We start from the raw sequence: 18,132 nt of genomic DNA, 5'->3' as shown, positions 1-18,132 counted from the left end.
TATTTATGCAGCAAAATATATGAATTCTATACCAAACAGGAAGACTAAGCATTATAAGTAGCTAAAGTTCTCTACTCAGTGTTCTGTAATAACCAGTATAGGAAAAGAATCTGAAAAAGAATGGCCGTATGTGTATGTATAACTGAATCACTTTGCCGTACACCTGAACTAACACCACATTGTAAATCAACTATACTCCAATATGAAGTAAAAATTAAATTAAAAACATAAATAGCTAAAGTTCACATCAGGTTTTGCTGCCAAATATGTTCAGACCAGGTAAGAGTTGCCAAAAAGCTTTCAGTTTTCAGAGCTTGTCAGATCTTGAAAGCCTGGATAAGGGCACTATACCTGTGCTTGGCCTGTGAGTGCGTCATCTCTCTATTGAAAAGGCAGGACACACCTCTTTCCTCCTACACATCATAGGTATGAAGGCAAATTCTCAGAGACTGGGACCAGACGTGGAGCAGCACCAACCTGGAGCACAAAGTGACCAAACCAAAGCAGAAGTCCGTAAACTGGACCAGAAGGGTTCAAGGTCAAAGCCACACCAGCACCTAGAATACCTCCATATTGAATCATGTCAGCACTCTAAACCACACGTGTGCCTCAACACACAAACACACACACACACACACACACACACACACACACACACACACACACACACATGCTCCCACTCACATGCCTAAAATTATTAGGACCTGAGGCTAAAACAGAAGTTGGGGTCTGGCAAGAAGCTGGAAGCAAGAAGCCAGATAATTTCTGAGAAAAAGACACCCAAAATTCCCCTTTAGCTCATCAAATTAAATGAGAATCTCTCCATGGATTTCTTAAGAAATTCATCTCTTAATACAATTCTTAAGAAATACATTTCTTAAATGTCTACTTAAGAAAATGGGTGCTGGACAGAACAAGTTATCTCATAGCTCCTCATTTACATGGGCAGTAAGATGTTTGCAGGCGTGGCTCATTTTTTCTTTTTCTTTTTTGATGCTCTTAAAATTGCAGCTCTTTGTGAAGGTTTGAAGATGAAAATTTTACATAGAACTAAAAAAAAAAGGAAAGTAGAACCATTTGTCAATCTCAGGCTCTGCCATTCTGTTTATTAGGACCCAGGCTTCACAATCAAAGCTCACAGCCAAATCGAAGTACAGGCAAGATACAGGGCCACCTGCGATCTGTGGCTTCAGTGACATGGCCAGCAGGCCCTGGCCACACACTGCAAAGAGAGGTAAGACATCCTGAGGAGCCGGCTAAGGAGCCAAGATCTGATATGAGTCACAGGTTCCCACAGGTTCTCTGAAATGCACTATATTCAGCAACAAAAACTGGACTCTGAGGCTGTTTCAGAGACTAGTTTGGACACTGTATTAGGAGAGGTAGTTTGTGTGGTGGTTATGAGCTTGGTTTTTGTAGCTAACCTACCTGAATTCAATGCTTAACTCTACTATTTGCAACTAATGTGACCTTTATCTAGGCATTTCAGCTCTAAGTTTCAATTCCTCACATGTAAAAGAAGGATAATATGGATAAATAACAAGGTCCTATTGTGTAGCCTAGGAAACCATAGTCAATATCCTGTGAAAATGGAAAAGAACATGAATGTGTGTGTGTGTGTGTGTGTGTGTGCGTGTGTGTGCTGTGCTGTGCTGTGCTAAGCCACTTCAGTCGTGTCCGACTCTTTGCAACCCTGGACTGTAGCCTGCCAAATTCCTCTGTCCATGGGATTCTCCAGGCAACAATACTGGAGTGGGTTGCCATGCCCTCCTCCAGAGGATCTTCCTGACCCAGTGATCAAACTCTCCTCTCTTATGTCTCCTTCATAGGTAAGCAGGTTCTTTATCACTAGCGCCACCTGGGAAGCCATATATACATGTATGTATGTATGTATGTATGTATGTTTGTGTATGTGTATAACTGAATCACTTTGCTGTACAGCAGAAATTAACACAACATTGAAAATCAGCTATACTTCAACATTTTTTTTTTAAGAAAAAGAGTTTATCTTAAGGAAATAAAGGAATTAAATACAGAAAAAAATAAAACAAGGATAATATAATAATAGGGCCTGCTTCATAACATTGCTGTGATTGTAAAAGGAGTTGATACACGTGAGGTCTGAGAAGAGCACAAAGTAGGTACCTCTGCGTTCATTGCTTCTCTTTTGTTAATCTAGCTCTTGTTCCTAGACTCACTTGGGTGGAAAACCAGTCCCTGTTGACTGCCCCCTGGAAGATGGCACTTTTTCCTGACATGGAGGGAAATATTCCAGGTGGGGATGGGGTATGCTCTCACATCTGCTCCAGAGCTCTGAGAAGATCCTGCTCACAGGACAGAATTACCTACCAAGCCCTGCACACTGTGCTCGTTTCCTGACGTATTTTCTCTCACTGGGTAAATAGTCATTATCCACATTTCATGGATGAGGAAACAGATGCTCCCTGGATTTGTCAGACTTGCCTAAATCTACACAACTTGCTAAGTGCCCAGGTCACATCTGGAAGCCATGTCTAGACATAGTTTCAAATTCCAGATTCGTTCCATCGATTGCAGTCTCCAGGACTGTACAGTACATTTCAGTTCAGTCGCTCGGTCCTGTCCGACTCTTTGCGACCCCGTGAAGTGCAGCACGCCAGGCCTCCCTGTCCATCACCAACTTCTGGAGTCCACCCAAACCCGTGTCCATCGAGTCGGTGATGCCATCCAACCATCTCATCCTCTGTTGTCCCCTTCTCCGGGACTGTACACAACTTGTGAAATCTTCATCTGAAAAGTTTAAGGACACACCTAGGATCCCTGCCTTTTTCAGGAGAAAGGGACAGGGCAAAGGAGGAGACTGATACCAAACCACCAAGCGGAACACAGAAACAATGATCCCAAAGCACACCATCCATTATCACCATGGTGTCATTAAATCCAAGGCATGTCAGTGACAAAAATGGGGATCCAGGAGAACAGAAAAATGTAAGACAGAGCTTCAAACCAGATCAGTCCAGCTCTCCAGATAACTCATGATTCCAGCCTTATTTTCTCCATTTGCAGCCCAGTTTGCAGACAGAATCTGGCCCCTCTCTGAGCTGACTGCCCAGTGGAAGCCAGTGACCAGCAGACCAGTGTAGACAACCTTTCAGACTCTCGCCCACACAGCTCTGGACCCTGTGGAGCCGTGGGAAGGAAAACACTCTTCCTTTCAACAGCTAAATTATTCTGCTTGGAGCCCAGAGGAGGTGCCCCTGGGCTTGTGTGGTCCAGCAGAGTGACTCCTTGGCTGTATGAAGAAAGAGAGATGCTTGCCAACCTCTCATCTGTGTGATGGGGAGAAGCAGGCAATTGTCCCCATGTGTTCCCCCACCTCACCGCACCCCAGCTGCAGCTCCTGTCGGCTGAGCTACAGCACAGAAGCAGCAGCTCTGGGTTCAAACACTTTCGAGCAAGTAACCTGTCACCTGCACCCCCAGCCCAGAAACCAAAACCCTGGCTGAGAATGCAGTGGAACACTTCTCAGCAGAGCTCCAAGTTGGAAAAGATTGTGATAAATGTGGACAAAATGTCTCTGCAGGAAGAAAAGAGAGCGAGATACACTTGGGGTCATTCTAAAATAGTCTTTGCAGATTCGCAGCTTTGCTAAACCAAGGCAGTACGTGGTGCTTTGGGTTTCCTGGAAGGTGATCAAAGGGTGTTTATGTGGAGAATAATACATTTTCGTAACAAATGTTCAGCATGTCTGCAAATATTACATTAGAGGCAGCACAGGTCTGGGTGGGGTGGTGAGGGAGGGCACGTGGCTGGGCTAATGGCCTTTCTCTGGCTGCTGCAGGCGCTGGAGGAGGTGACTGTGGGGACCTAATGAATCTGATAGCATCTCCGAGTCCGGGCTGGGAGATGACTCACCAGCCCGAGACTCATTAGCTCAGGGTCACCCAGGGACGAGGAGGTTCCTTTCAGAAAGACAGGCCAGACGGCCAGCACCCTCCTTGAATTTCAATAACTCCTTTAACAAGTAGAAACTGCCTCTAGAAGATTTGCGTTGGCAAAAGAGGAGCTTTATTGCATCTCATTAGAGCGGTTTTCTTGATTTCCAATAAGATTTGGGGAATTTTAAAACTCTGGGTATTAAGTGGAGTCAGAGTTCTTTTGTTTCATTCATTCACTGTTTTTGCCCTGAAATGTTGGCTGCCAGGTGCCAGGTTTACACAATTCTGAGCGCAGGGGCTTCCATGGGCGCGTCCAGCCCCCACTGGAGGTGACCTCTGCAGCAGCTGACATGTGAGTCCACCTTCCTTGAAACTCCTTCTCCCTTGGTTTTGGCAACACTATCCATATCTGGGTTTCCTCCTGCCTTTTGGACCATTCCTTTCACACTTTTCTTTGCTCCTTTCCACTTTCTCTGCATCCCTTATAAGCTGCTGATGATCTGATTTCTTCTCCAACTCTGCTGAACTTCTCTTCATTCCCTCTCAAGGCTTAGATCTCCATTTCTAGACTGAGAACTCTCATATCTACTCTTTGGACCCATCCTTCTCCCAATCTAAGTCCCAGGGAACCAACCCCCAGTGTACAAGTATATCCAGTCATCTATCCCACAGTAGGCCCTTTCCCTTGGTCTCCAATCCTGCTGCCATCTTGCATTTCCATCATCCAGGAAGTCATCCACAAGACTTGGGAACGTTTCTAGACCATGCTCTCTCCTCCACTTGCCTCAAATATTATGACCCTGATAAAAGGTCTCCCTGCTTCTAGCCTCACTCCCTTCTTACACTTTTATGAAATGTAATCAGATCACTTGAGGTCATATGGAACACTCCTTTGGATCTTCCAGGAGCCTGGGAAACCATTTCCAAACATAGCAGTCCATCATATAAGGCTCTAACAGTTTAGTCCCTGTGTTATTAATCACAGCACCTTCCCTTTAATGTTAATTCTGACCTCCAGTCCAGCACAGCCACTTATAATTCTCCCAAATTGCCTTGCTGTGTCAAAACTCTTATCTTGAAGCTGAACTACTGCCACCCGCTTCATCCTTTCTCTCTTGTTCAACTATCACTTCAATTCCTCTACCTAAATTCCCATTCCTTTTCTGCCAGAATTTCCCTCTTACGTCCCTACTGAGTTCTTCCTCCCATCACATATTCTATCAAGTTTCATTATATGTGCTTACATGTCTGTGGTTCTACTCCCTTCCTGCTGTGTGATCTTAGCTAATTACTTCACTTTTCTCATCCATTAAATGGGTGTAGCCACACCTGTCTCTAAGCACTATGCTCTGGATTAAATGAGCTGATATGTTTAAATCCCTTAGACTAGCATCTTGCCAGAGTAACTAGCACGTAGTAGGGTCTCAGTAAATAAGGGCTCCAAGAGATGGAATAAACGAATAGATACTAGTAATTTTGTCCGTCTCCGTATGAGTTTGTCAGGGCTGCCATAGCAAAGTACCATGGACTGGGTGGTTTAAAGAACAGAAATTTATTTTTCTCATAGTTCTGGAGATCAAGTTTTAAGAGCAAGGTGCCAGCCCGGTTGGTTCCTTCTGCAGCCTCCGTCTTTGGCTTGTGGATAGCCAACTTCTTCATGGGTCTTCACTTGGTTTTCCCTCCACATCTCACCATGTCTTAATGTCTTCTTATTGTTAGGATACCAGTCAGATTGAATTAGAGTTCATGCTAATGACTTGTGCATATGTGAGTGCTAAGTTGCCTCAGTCATGTCCAACTCTTTGAAACCGTATGGACTGTAGCCCACCAGGCTCCACTGTCCATGGGATTCTCCAGACAAGAATGCTAGAGCGGGTTGCCATGCCCTCCTCCAGGGGATCTTCCTGATCCAAGGATCAAACCCATATCTCTTAGGTCTCCTGCATTGGCAGGTGACCACTAGCACCACCTGATTTAACTTTATCTCTCTGGTGATTCTGTCGCCAAATACAGTCACATTCTGAGTTAGAAATTTAACAATACATATATATTTTAGGGCAACACAACTCAGCTCGTAACAATCCACATATCTCAACTTCTGCAAAGAGTCAAACACGACTGAGCACATGAGCACACCCAACTTCTGCAGATGTTTTGCTTTAATCCCTTGAGAAGTAAACAGAAGAGACTTGAAATGCCCAGGGGTTAAAGGCAGGAGAGTGTGATATGCAGGTGCTGGTTTAAATATGCCCTGAAGTCTTGGGTAAATCTCACTGGCCCTCTGGGCTTTGGCTTCCCATTCTGCAAAGAGAGGAGATGGACTCTGATTCATGAGTCAAGTCCCTTCCAGCTCCGATTTCCTGTGATTCTATGTCTAACAGATGCACATCCCCAAAGTTAGTCAGAGCATTTGCCTCCTTGTACATTTGTACCAGGGATCTCCCACTCTTTTGTCTGGGTCACCTTTTGACTTCTGAGTTCCTGGTGGGCTTGGCTCATCTGCTTGGAGATGACTTCGTCTTTTGACTTCACCAAACACTAGCTCTCATGTATATATATTTAATCCCATCTTCTTATTTGTTACTGTACACTCATTTTGCTCTAAAGTTTTAATGTGAGTTGAAATCTAAATATAAAATCCTGTTCAAATGTAGAAATCAGGATAGCTCTAACCTTGAGGGGTGAACTAAGAAGGAGCACAGAGGGACATCCAGGGTAAGGGAAAATACTTGACATCTTCTCAGTGGATGCTGGTCGCATAGGTACATGTGTAACAATACCACCCACCTGGCTGACTAGAGAGAGCTGGATACTTCACTATATGCAAGTTGCTCCCCAAACAAAATGGAAAAAAAAATATATCATCAGAATATAGTGCGTTTGGTGACAGTCACTGGGAAAATGCTGACCTATCAGGTTTTCTCTGAGAAGCTAATGCTGTGTCATTTTGAAATGTGAATTTTAAATGCTGTGATCCAGAAAAGGAGGGAGGGAAATAGTAGAAGGAAGTCTTTCCCCAGGGCTCTTTCTACACATTCACTGTCTCTAAAAAGTGAGAGGAAAAAAAGAATGTCTTAAGTGAGCCGAGAAAATATTAGGTCTTTTGAGTCTGACCTACATCAATATCCAGAAATGCTGCAGAGATTAAGTCTCTAAGAAAAGAGGGAATATGGGTCACCAGAGGAGGTTGTTAGGAACACGTAAAGAGTCCCAGCTCCACTCTGGAAGGAGTTACCATGGAGATGAAACTCCACTGAAATTTAGGTCTGTCTCCTTGCTCCAGATATTCCTCGCCCCAGCAATCATGGTTGGTACTCAGAGAGTCTCAGACTCTCTGCTACTTCTGTCCCATGAACTAGGAAAAAAAACTCACTCTGACAGATGCTATTCTGAGGGCTTTAAGCGCATCGACTCACTTCATCTTAAGCACAAGCCTTTGAGGTAGGCATTGCTACACCTGTTTAATGGATGAGAAAAGTGAAGTAATTAGCCAAGATCACATACACACACACACACGTACTCACGGGTGGTCAGAATTCTAAAAGGAGCAATCTCCAAATTCTTCTGGCTCCTCTCTTCCTGAAAACTTGGTGTGATGGTGCCAGTCTTGAAACAGCAGTGAGAACCTTCGACATCCTGTAAAGAATAAATCTTCTTTACTTACCAACCTTGCTTCCTCCAGGGACCTTGGATTCATTCCTGCCTCAACATACTCGGAAAGAAGCACTGAAGGCAAAATGACTTTTCCAAAGTTTTTCATGCAGAGTATTCATTATTGTATCAAGGACCACCTCTTAGGGTCTGCTGTTCAATAAAGGAACTGCGATTCTGTCTAAGAGAGCAAAGTCACAGGGCATGTTTCCAACATAGGCAAATAATTGTGTATGGCTATTAGCCTTCATATTTGTGCCACAAGGCAATCATCTGAATTACTCTTACATTACCTGTTGTTTTCCTGAGTACTTAACCTTAGGAATGGTTGCTCAGGATGCCTGCCTTCAAAAGGGAAAGTTAGAACTTCTTACAGGTGAGATGCCTGTTTGCCCCCAAGTAAGAAAAACTTAGGGTCATACTAAAATCTGGACACAAATGTTTATAGTAGCTTTCCTAATAGAAATGGAGGACAGATTCATGGTTGCTATAGGTTAAGGATGGAATAGGAGTGGGAGGGGATTGGTGGTGGCGGTCATGGTTTAGTTGCTCAATCGTGTCCACTCTTGCAACCGCATGGACTGTAGCCCACCAGGCTCCTCTGTCCAGTTTCCCAGACAAGAATGCTGGAATGGGTTGCCATTTCCTACTCCCAGGGAATCTTCCTGACCCAAGAATCGAACTCAGGTCTCCTGCGTTGCAGGTGGATTCTTTACCAACTGAGCTACAAGGGAAGCTGGAGGGGATTAGGTGTACCTATAAAACCCAACAAGAGCGATCCTGGGGTGATGGAAGTGCTCTGAATTTTGGACATTTCTCTTTCAATGTCCAGATCCTGGTTGTACTATAATACTAGAATTTTTCTAAAATGTTACCATGGAGGGAAAATGGATACAGGATCAACCACAGGATCTCTCTGTATGATGGCTTATAATTGCATATGAATCTACAATTATTTCAAGATAAAAAATTAATTTAAAAACCGAGAAAAAAAGAAATGTGTCTCTGATAGATCAGATAGTATCATAGGGCATCTGGCTGGGGAGATGCTTGGTGAGTGAGAAAAGGTCCACCCACCAGGGACCACCTCTTAGGGACTGCTGCAGAATAAAGGGATTGTGACCTACCCGAGACAGCAGAGGCATATGACTTGCTGCTTGTTGAAGGAGCATCTGGCCCAGGGAAATACAAGCTCACCTGTTTCAACCCCAGGCTATTTGGGAAAGAGACACGGAGAGAGAAGAAAGTGAGAATGTTCAGTGGCCATTGTCTGCACTTTCCCCTCCCAATATCTTTTATTAGAGCATAAGGGATCCCTGACCCTCATGCTCCTTTGAGAGTTCTGGAAGGCTTCAGCCCCCCAAGCTGAGCCGTATCAACACTGAGGCTCAGTGTCCTGGGGAGAGAAGAGTCCTGAGCCTTGTCCTTCTGAGACACCTCATTGAATTAAACCAACAGCAGGTCTAAGCAGGTAATGCCAGCATGGCCACCAAGAGGAAAGTGAATGACTCCCAGAGATCAGAACCCCAGCTCAAGACACCCAGCTCTTCCCTTCTGCAAACACTCTGACAGGCCTTGGTAAGGCAGAGCTGAGAAAGGAAGGGAGCTTCCTGGGGGGCGGGCATATCGATGTGTCAGGAGGATCTCCACGAAAAGCTGCAGAAGACCACTCTCCCTTGCCTTGTGTGTATCCCTTATAATAAAACTCTCATCGTAAGCACAGTGCCCTCCTCTGAGTTCTTTGAGTTGTCAGTTCAGTTCAGTCACTCAGTCATGCCCAACTCTTTGTGACCCCATGGACTGCAGCACACCAGGCTTCCCTGTCCACCACCAACTCCTGGAGCTTGCTCAAAGTCATGTCTATCGAGTTGATGATGTCATCCAACCATCTCATCCTCTGTCATCCCCTTCTCCTCCTGTCTTCAGTCTTTCCCAGCATCAGGGTCTTTTCCAATGAGTCAGTTCTTTGCATCAAGTGGCCAAAGGATTGGAGTTTCAACTCCCACATCAGTCCTTCTAATGAACACCCAGGACTGATCTCCTTCAGAATGGACTGGTTGGATCTCCTTGCAGTCCAAGGGACTCTCAAGAGTCTTCTCCAACACCACAGTTCAAAAGCATCAATTTTTCTTCACTCAGCTTTCTTTATAGTCCAACTCTCACATCCATACATGACCACTGGAAAAACCATAGCTGTAACTAGACAGAACTTTGTTGGCAAAGAAATGTTTCTGCTTTTTAATATGCTGTCTAGGTTGGTCATAGCTTTTCTTCCAAGGAGCAATTGTCTTTTAATTTCATGGCTGCAGTCACCATCTGCAGTGATTTTGGAGCCCAAGAAAATAAAGTCTGTCACTGTGTCCATTGTTTCCCCGTTTATTTGCCACAAAGTGATAGGAATGGATGCCATGATCTTAGTTTCTTGAATGTTGAGTTATAATAACAAACATTAAAGGCTCATGGAAACCCCCGAAGGCATAGCCATTCAGTCAGAGGCAGGAGGTATAGGGATACACAGCACAGCTGACTTCTGAAGTAGGACGGACCTGCAGAGGTCAAAGCCTTAACTCCTGGATCCTGAAGCTAACTGCAGGGCCCACATCAGAACTGCAGTGCAGTCCACCCAGCTGTGGTGAAAACCGCAAAGAACCCCATTCCAAGCTCGAGTTCTACAGACAGGCTTCTCAGCAGGTCAGCAGTCACTTTCTGTGTCCCATTGGCACCCTGAAAGGGTTTCTACCTTAGTTTCTGGAATATACTAGAGAATTCATTTGTTTACATGAAGGCTTCTCCCACCTGACTGAGGTTACTCTTCAGGAAGGACCAAGGGCATATCAGGGTTTTCCTAATAGCTCAGCAGTAAAGCCTCTGCATGCAGTGCAAGAGATGCAGAGACATGGGTTCAATCCCTGGGTCAGGAAGATCCCCCAGAGAAGAAAATGGCAACCTTCTCCAGCAGGGAAAATTTCATGGGCAGAGGAGCCTGGCAGGCTATAGTACATGGGGTCTCAAAATAGTCAAAGACAACTTAGCAACTAAACAACAACAGCAGGGGCAAATTCGGGTTTCATTTTCAAACTGAATCCTTTATAATGTAAATAAGCATCCTCTTTACATACATGTGTTTTACAAACCCATGTGAACATATTTCCAGGTCCCCTCCCAGCCTGGGAAGAGGCCAGGAGTGCAGTGAATGGCCCTGAAGCTTAGGCCTCATTAGCTTCACAGCAAATCTGCTTCTGGTATCTAATTCCTCACTGGCATCTGGCTCACAGTGAACACAACCCATTTAGTGAGAAAAAAATTAAGCGGTGCAGCCATAAACACAGATACAAGTAAGAATCAGGCGTTTCTTAACCTTACATTTAAAACACGATTTGATTCCTTCTATGTAGATGACAAGCACTTTTTCCCCCCCTTGGGAATGACCTCCTTGTTATTTTTCTCCTGAGTCCCTCAAGTGGGACTTAGAGGGATTTATAGGCTGTGACGACCAGGTCTAAACACACAGAAGCTGGTGAAGTTGGTCATCTGCTATTTGCAACCAGATTAGAGAAATCCCCCTAGGAACTTGGATTTTCATTTCCATGTTAAATTGCAAAAGAACTAATGAAACAGAGCTAAAATGCAAATTTAGGGCACATTTTAAGTAGAGAGGGATTTAAGGTCTTTGTCTCAGAGCCAAAAGCTTTCTCTCCATGGAGAATACAAGTCATTACATTGCCCTGGCATTTTCTGGGGTTTATAATAGGATTGTTGTTGCTGTTGTTTAGTTGCTAAGTCAGGTCTGACTCTTATGCAATTCCATGGACTGTAGCCCGCCAGCTCCTCTGTCCATGGGATTTCCCAGACAAGAATACTGAAGTGGGTTGCCATTTCCTTCTCCAGGGGATCTTCTTGACCCAGGGATTGAACTCGTGTCTCCTTCATTGCAGGTGGAGTCTTTACTGCTGAGTCACCTGGGAAGCCCCTTATCAAATGATAGTTACAGGCTTTTCCACAATCATCCAGCACTAAGCCAGGTACTATGCAGCCCTTTATGCTTCTCAAGCCACAGTGAATTCTAGAATCTTGAATACCTTTTCCATTCACTCTTTTTCCCTTCCTACTGTCATCACTGTGGGGAGGCTCCAGAAGCAGGTGTGAGATCGGTAAGGAACCCTGGATACGAGGTCTAGGTCCCACTTCCCACCTCGTGTTTCTCAACAGCTGCATCATCTCAACTTTTCCAATCCTCCATGGCCTCCACGTGTCCATAAGATCTTGGTACTCAAAGCTTCTGCCATCTTGGCATCTTGCCGTACTCTTGGCAGCATTTCCAGCTTGTTCTATATAAAATGTGTGTGTGCATATGTGCTTAGTAGCTCAGTTATTTCTGACTCTTTGTCATCCTTTGGACTGTAGCCCCCAGGCTCCTCTGTCCATGGGATTTTTCAGGCAAGAATACTGGAGTGGGTTGCCGTGCCCTCCTCCAGAGGATCTTCCAATTCAGGAACTGAATCCATGTCTCCTGTGTCTCCTGCACTGCGGGAAGATTCTTTACCTGCTGAGTCATCAGGAAAACCAAAACAGGAACCTCAAGTGTTCATCTCAGGTAAGTGAACAGTGACACCCACAAAATTATTTGAAGTCGCTAGTCTGAGACTAAGGGACTAAGTCTGGAGTCTTCTCTCTTCACTCTGGGATACAACTCTGTTATCAAGGGAATAAATCCATAAAGGTTTCCCTACAGCCTAGAGAACCTAAGGCCTTCATGGCACCTGAGAACAACTAAAATGTTTCCTTTGGTACCAAGGTGCAAAAGGCCCAGTGAAAGTAGAGAGGTCATCCCAGGAAGTGCAATTAGGAGGCGGAACTCATACAAAGATAAGCGTGGGTTGGCCAGACAGTAAAGTCAACAGGTCATGTGCAACATAGGGGATTTTCTCTCTGGGGAAGAGGGGGCCCCTTTGACCTCCAGGGTTCTAGGAATTCACTACCGAATAATTAAGATGCTCTTGACTCAATGGTCAAGCCCAGAAGGAAACGTGCTCCTCAGACAACCTTGCTCAGGTCAGCCTTTGTGCCTCCAAACCTCCACCCCAGGCAGAGCTGATGAAATGGTCATCGGTGTTGGGGTCACTGAGAGTTCAGAGCGGCCTGCCACTCTCAATTCAGAGCCAGAAAGGCTGGATTCATTTCAATTAGGTTCACAAGACTATGAAGTCATTCTGGATCCTAATCAGCTGCTTAAAACTCATCACGTTCCATTTCAAGAGAACTTGAGTGTTTGGAGGGGAGCAAAAACTGCTAATGATTTTTACATGATTGCCTCATCCCAACTACTCAGGAGATGCAAACAAAACTCATGTTTTCCCAGCTTCTGCCGCTGATAACTGGGTATCCTGGTTGATTCTTTTCCGGTGGTACTTTCTGTGATGCTGACATCAAGTCTGGAAGGCAGAATCCATATCTCCATTTTACAGATAAGAAAACTGAAGTTCCAAGAGTTTAAAGTGACTTATGGCAACCTATGCAAGTGGTAGACACAGCATCTACTTCTAATCTTGGGTCTGGTCAACTGCATATTCCAAGCTCTTTCCCTTGTGCCCGGGTATCAGATGGGAAGGGAGCTGGAGCCCGGGCCGAGAACTCACTTCCTTCTGAGTCAGGCTTTTTTGGGGGATCCTCAGGCAGAGCTGGAAACAGGACCAGGTCATGTGTATCTTGAGTACCGTCCTGGGTGTCATGATGCTCAGGGTCCAGGCTAATGCCACATGACCCACACCAAGGCTGGTTCACACCGTTCAGTGCCTCAGAAAACCGCTGCACTCTGGTATTTCTTAGGGGAATGCTCCGTCTTTGATGCGTTAATAGATCGCTGGCTGTATTTTTCCACCCACTTCACATTTGGGAATATGTTCCTCAAAGGAAATAGACAAAAGCTTTCACACATTCGGTGTAAAAGTCTCTCTTTGGGGTTCGGGTTTCCCACCATCACGCTCCTGCCTACACTGGGTACCCATCTTCTTCCCTCCTCCGGACAGACTCTTCCTCCAAGGCTCACGCATGCATCTTCCTCTGTGAGGTCAGACCCACAACTTCAGCAGGATGTCTCCTCTGATGCTTTCTGACCTTTGATATCAGCTCCTACAGGAGCACTGATGGCTGGGAGCTACCAGCTCCTTCCAGCCTCCTGCTCTGTCCTGAGTTCCTCAGAGGTCCCGGCAGTTCTCACTTGAAGTAACAGGGAAATCAGGAACTGCATATCTAGGAAAATCTGCCTTGCCTCGGTTACTCCATTTCATGCAAGCCCCTTAGCCTTTCTGGGTCTTTCCCTCTGCCTCTGCAGAAGCCTGCCCCACAGGGTGTGGAAGGAGATTTGTAGGTATGGACCTGTGCACAGTGAACTCACTTGCTGTCAGTCCTGGAGGCTGGAACACAGCAAGCAGCTGAATTATAATCCTCCTGGATCCACAATGAGGGCTTGTTTCCTCGCCAGTTGGTCTCTGCTGTCCACGGGCCACCAGCTGAGGCAGTGAAGGAATACTGTCCAGCAGGCTGGCGCAGGCAGGACCCACTTCTGGCACTCTTCCCCCAACCCCTGGATTTGAGTACTTGAGAAGGTGACTTTCTCCTGAAACCTGGACAGCTAGAGAAGGGGCTACTCAAAACTTGCGACTGAGATGTGCTATGTTTACTTGCTCAGTCGTGTCCAACTATTTGTGACCCCATGGACTGTAGCCTGCCAGGATCCTCTGTCCGTGGGGATTCTCCAGGCAAGAATATTGGATCAGGTTTTCATGCTCTCCTCCAGGTGATCTTCCCAAACAAAGGGTTGAACCTAGGTCTCCCGCATTGCAAGCAGATTCTTTACCATCTGAGCCCCCAGGGAAGCCCTGCAACTGAGATAAAGTGAAACAGAAAGAGGCACTTGGTAGAAATTTCTCACTTTCTATCAAGGAAAGAAAATTCTAGCCTGGGATTTCCCATGGGAACTGTGGGCTTGGTCTTCTCCTGCGAGGAAAACCACAGTAGGAAATGCATTCAGCACCAGAAGCATTCTGGGGGTGGGGAGTGGGGTGCAGAGGTTCAGAAAAGGGTTCTGTGGGACCCCACAGGTCAGTGTTCTCCAGAGAGAGCTCCTCACTAAGAGAGAAAGATGACATCTTTGGTGCCACCACCAGCCTGCCCTGGTGGACATCCAGAGCCTGGGACCAATCTGACCGATTTTCTAAACTGCCTCACCTCTCACCAGCCCTGCTGTCCTCCCAGTATTGTTCCTTTCAGATGCATTTTGCTCTCCCAGACAAGAGAGTTTCCTACACCTCATTTTGAATGACTAATAGTCACTTGTGCATGTTTGTGCTAAGTCACTTCAGTCACATCGAATCTTTGCGACCTTATGGACTGTAGCTCACCACGATCTTTTGTCCATGGGATTCTCCAGGCAATAATATTGGACTGGGTTGTCATGTCCTCCTCCAGAGAATCTTCCCAACCCAGGGATTGAACCTAACCTCTCTTACTGTCTCCTGCATTGGCAGGTGAGTTCTTTACCACTAATGCTACTTGGGAAGCCCAATATTCACTTAGTGTTTTTCTATTTACAAAATGTCCTCATAGACATGATTACATTGAACTGTTGCAACAAGCTGTGAGGAGGGGAATTTCATTTCTGTTTAAAAGATAAGAAAAATAAAGTACAGAGTCATGGGACCAATGGGAGTGACTCACTTCAAAGCTTCTCACTCAGGAGGAGCAGAACCAAGATTTGAACCCAGTTCCTCTGACTGCAGATACCCTGTTCTTTCCATCACTGACACTTGTACAATTCTCTGTTCTGAGAGTGCTTCAGCCAGCTCTCAAAACAAACCCTGGAGTCAGCCTCCTCTCTGCTTCCATGTAAGCTCCGAGAGAGAGAGGAAGTTCAGTGAGGAAGCAGCTCTCTGTCCATCTCACTCTGTTCAGGCATCAGGATCCTTCCTGAAAACAGGAGCTGGCCGATAAATATTTTATGAATGAAAGAATGAAAAGTGTAGGTTAACTTACTTGTCCCAAATTACACCACTGATGGATGTGAAAGCTGGGAATTGAGCCCTGGTTTCTTGGTATTAGTCTATTTATAGTTCCAACCCACATTTTGTTTTATAAACTGACTGCAAGACCACCACTTTTACCTATTATTGGAAGCAGCACTTTCCCTTAGAAATTCCCTCAAGATAGGGAATTCAGGAAGCTACAATTAAGTACTTTCTTGCGCACCATGTGGGGCATTCCAAGGTCATCACAAAGGGGGCTGTCCTTTGAAGTGTCCTCTTTGTACAGACAAGTAAATGGGGTCTGAGACAAATGGTGTAACTCACCCAGGATCACAATAGGGTGATATCCATCCATCAGGATGCCTGGTCACATGACATTTATAGCAGCCACTCCAAGGAACGGAGAGAAAGGAGCAGTGACAAGGGTCTAGATCCATTCTGGGGGCTGTGACAGTACAAACCTCAGGACGACTTTGCTTCTCCCACTTCATAGAAATATAAACAGGTTGAGTAGTAGGTCTAGCCACTACTAAGCAGTCATACAAGCATGACGAATGTGCAATTATTGAAGAGCTGACATGGAGAAAAGCTTAGGAGTGCCATGCTAGTTCAAGAGCACGAGAAATCTCATGGGTGTGCAATATTTGGAGAAGGTTTTGCAGAGACCATGGCATCGAGGCCATCATCCTGGAAAGATGGACACCCCCAGCTTCCACTATCTACTGCCTGTGATGGGAACAGAGAACTTAACCTCACTTTTTCCTAGCAAAATGGGGTGATAAGAGTCTGCCTTCGAGGGAAGCATGGAGAAAACAAGCTCGTCTCAGAAGGCTTAGCTTGGCACTCCACAAGCACTCAGCAAGTGCTCTCTATAAGAATAATGAAGACACCATGCAATCACCATCTAGGGTGCAGGGTGGAAGCCCTTGCTCCTGCCTCTGTTTCAGAAACAAGCTGAAGGGTCTTCTTTTGTGTGAATCCTTTTCTGACCACCTCCACCCCCTGATCAGCCTCCTCCTCCTCCACGCACACACACCTGTGCTGGTGTCAGGCCCTCTTCTGCCTGGCCAAGGTCTTCTTCTTGGCAGGGAGCGACACGGAGAAAAGCTTAGGAGTGTCAGGCGAGTTCAAGAGCATGAGCAGTCCCATAGATGTACAACGTCTTTGCATGGATCTCTCCATCCTCAATTCCAGCCCAGGACCTGGCACATTTTAGGCCTTTGTGAATGTTTGGCAGACATGCCATGGATTCAGAAAAGAATGAGAAAATGGACCTTCATATTTTTGCGCTCACAGTATAAATTTTAGATTACCTAAATGGCAATTTTATTCTATAAATATTCACTGAGCAATGTGCTACACAGGATATTTAAATTCTGGAGCTAAAATTTTGTGTCCTTGAAAAAATATCCAACAGAAGGGCCAGAGAAACAAAGCAATTATTACATTACATTGCAGAGCTTTGGACCTTCCAGGGCCTCCAGTCTCCCAGTTGACAGAAGAATCCAAGTTGACCCAAACCCTTAGGTCATCATCCAATAACACATGTCATTTTTTTTCCTAAAGCTGTCATCATTCTGCACAAGGAGAACAGACTTGTCATTGAACACATGGGAGTAGAAGTCTCAACGTGGGACTAAAGGGACTCCTAGAGAAGAGGGAACAACCCCAGCCTCTGGGGGAAGCACAGTGCTGTTCCAGCCCGAGTGAAGATATGTCAGTAAAGCCAAGTCAGGAATTAAGCTGAGATCCTGGAGCAGGAGACAGGTGATCTCCAGGCCCTTGGGAAGGGAAGGGGAGAAGGGTGATCACCAGGTTCCCAGGAAGGGATGGACTGGGGAGAGGGAGCATTTATACTTTGGTGTGGCAAGGACTCGGGCCACTGAGAAAAAAAGGGAGAAGAAACACACGAGCATGGCTTTTGCTCCCGTGTCTTTGTCCTGGCCAGCACAGCGCCCCTGGTCACGTGTCAGCAGCAGGCTGATGTGGGGCAGAGCATCGTGAATGGGGGGTCTAGCGTTGAGAGGAAACTGTTGGTGAAAGATGTGTGATAGGAGAGGAGACCACAGCAAACCATGGGGACAGTGAGGAAGGCCCATGACTTTGTGGCAGGAACTGATTGAGCAGCAAACTTAGTGACCTTGGGGTCGGGATGGGGTAGAAGGTGGGGAATGGAGGCAAATTTGCCCCCTAAGGAAGGGAGAGAGAGCCTTGAATGGTAAAGAGAACTAGACAATCAAAAGCCTGGCTTATGAAGAAGCATGGCTTAGGAAGGAAGGTGACAGTCCCCAGACACAAGCAGGGACCAGAGAAGCTTCGATGATGCTACTGGAATCCCACACCTGGCTGGATGGCTCCCACGCACTTGGCTGACTTTGCCCTTTGTCCCGCGAGCATCTGAGACTTATTCTAACACGGTATGTAATTTGCCTTTTCATCATCTTTATTGTTGCCTTCCTTCCCTGCCCCAAGGATATAAGTTCCATGAGAATTCTCTTCACTAATAAACCCCAAGTGCCTGTGGCCAAACCAGTATGCGACAT

General features: G+C 45.8%; 1 long non-coding RNA gene across 1 annotated transcript; it reads right to left on the bottom strand.

Annotated features, from left to right (window-relative positions):
* Positions 1-5,454: 5,454 nt before the first annotated feature.
* Positions 5,455-7,553, bottom strand: LOC138435473 (uncharacterized). The gene is made up of 2 exons (XR_011255119.1): positions 7,442-7,553; positions 5,455-6,218 (listed from the first exon to the last, which is right to left on the bottom strand). It is a non-coding gene; the product is annotated as an uncharacterized lncRNA (long non-coding RNA).
* Between the last annotated feature and the right edge of the window lie 10,579 nt (positions 7,554-18,132).

This window comes from Ovis canadensis, chromosome 3 (assembly GCF_042477335.2).
Source record: "Ovis canadensis isolate MfBH-ARS-UI-01 breed Bighorn chromosome 3, ARS-UI_OviCan_v2, whole genome shotgun sequence".
NCBI lineage: Eukaryota > Metazoa > Chordata > Mammalia > Artiodactyla > Bovidae > Ovis > Ovis canadensis.
Note: the sequence above shows the minus strand (reverse complement) of the source record. Positions and strands in the feature narration are given on the sequence as shown.